Raw genomic sequence first — 1,708 nt, forward strand, 5'->3', positions numbered from 1 at the left:
CAGATTGAGGACACTTTTAACAAAGGAGTACCCTAATTAAGTTAATAACAATGTACCTACCTATATAGTCTAAGTTTAAAAAATGTGGCTCTCAAAAGAAATTTCAATCATTGTACTGTTGATATTTGGCTCTGTTGACTAATAAGTTTGCCGACCACTGCTCTAGGGGCATAAAAATATTGTACAGTACCCACTGTCTGGGATATGCTGGGTTTCAGGGAGGGGGACAGAACTACAGGAAACAAGACTGCATACAGATGTCGGAGCTGAGTTCCTCGGGACCCTGATCATGGGTGGGGAGTGCAGGGCACTCAGCCTGTGGCTGGGACAGGGCTCTTAGACATGTGGCAGCAGCTACAGTGAGGAGAGGCCAGTCCTTCCTCCTCTAAATCCAGTGAAGATGGGTGAAGTCTACCCTTCTACCCATGTAGCTCACAAAGCTGCACTCACTTTGTTCTTCTCTCATCAATTTGTGTGTGAATCTGTGTTTTGCACTCAGGTTTTCCCATTTGTGAGCCCACTGAGAGGAGGACCAGGCTCTGAGAGCTGAAGTTGTAATTAAATGACAGTTCTGTGCTGGCACTTCAGAGGGAAAGGCAGAGGGTTCATGGTCAAATGCATCTAATGTGCTCCACCTCCTCCCCCTTTTCTCTCTGTAATGATGGGGTAAGTGGTAGAGATTAAAAATCATAGAAATTCTAACATGTGAACAGAGATGAGAAATAACAAGAAGACTTTGCTGTCTTTATTTGTGATGTGAACAAAGATGAACCCATACATTACGTGCAAACTCACGTGCATGTGGCTCAGCATGGATTGTGGGGACTCTTACAGGTTACATCTGTGGTCATGACAGTGTCCTGTGTGTTTCACCTACAGATGAGGCAAACCTGAGTCTTTCGTGGTGAAATGTTTATCCGTGTCACTCTGCTACTAATTTGACTCTTCAGATCCTGTAAAATGTGATTTTAAAGAGAGGGGTTGTGGGGGGAAATCAGCACGGATTGTGGGGACTCTTACAGGTTACATCTGTGCTCATGACAGTGTCCTGTGAGGTGTGTGTTCCACCTACAGATGACCTACTTTATATGTGTCATGGGAAATGCATATAACTGGTTGCCTAAGGGTTCATGTGGGGACATATGTGAGTAGCTCCATAAAGATTTAGAAAAATTTAGGGATGAATGCTTGGTGAATTGTTATTAAAGGGAAATAATGTCCTGGGGACTGGATTTCCATGTGACTGACGCATTAAGGAGGCCACAGACCCTTTAGAATGAACAATGTTTCTTGGCTCCTGCAGTGAATGCAGAACGGGTCCTGGATGGCACTTTGGTGACAGATGGTTGCTATGTTCACGGTGAAGCCCACTGACCAGCACAGATTCCAAGGATTCCAAGGAAGGTGATTCTCCCTGAATTCCCACCAGGAGGGAGTCCCCAAGCTTAAGCTTCCACCAGAGGGAACAGAGGAGGTCCCTGGGGAGTCTCCCTCCCATGTCCTCTTTTGAAAAGTGTCTATTGAGGTCCTTTGCCCATTTTTTGATTGGATTGTTTATCTTCCTTTTGTTAAGTTGTATGAGTTCCCTATAAATTTTGGAGATTAGGCCCTTATCAGATATAACATTGGCAAATATGCCAATGTTTTCCCACACAGTGGGTTTTCTCATTGTTTTGTTGATGGTTTCTTTTGCTGTGCAGAATTCCAA

Source organism: Myotis davidii, unplaced genomic scaffold, assembly GCF_000327345.1.
Source record: "Myotis davidii unplaced genomic scaffold, ASM32734v1 scaffold2998, whole genome shotgun sequence".
Taxonomy (NCBI): domain Eukaryota; kingdom Metazoa; phylum Chordata; class Mammalia; order Chiroptera; family Vespertilionidae; genus Myotis; species Myotis davidii.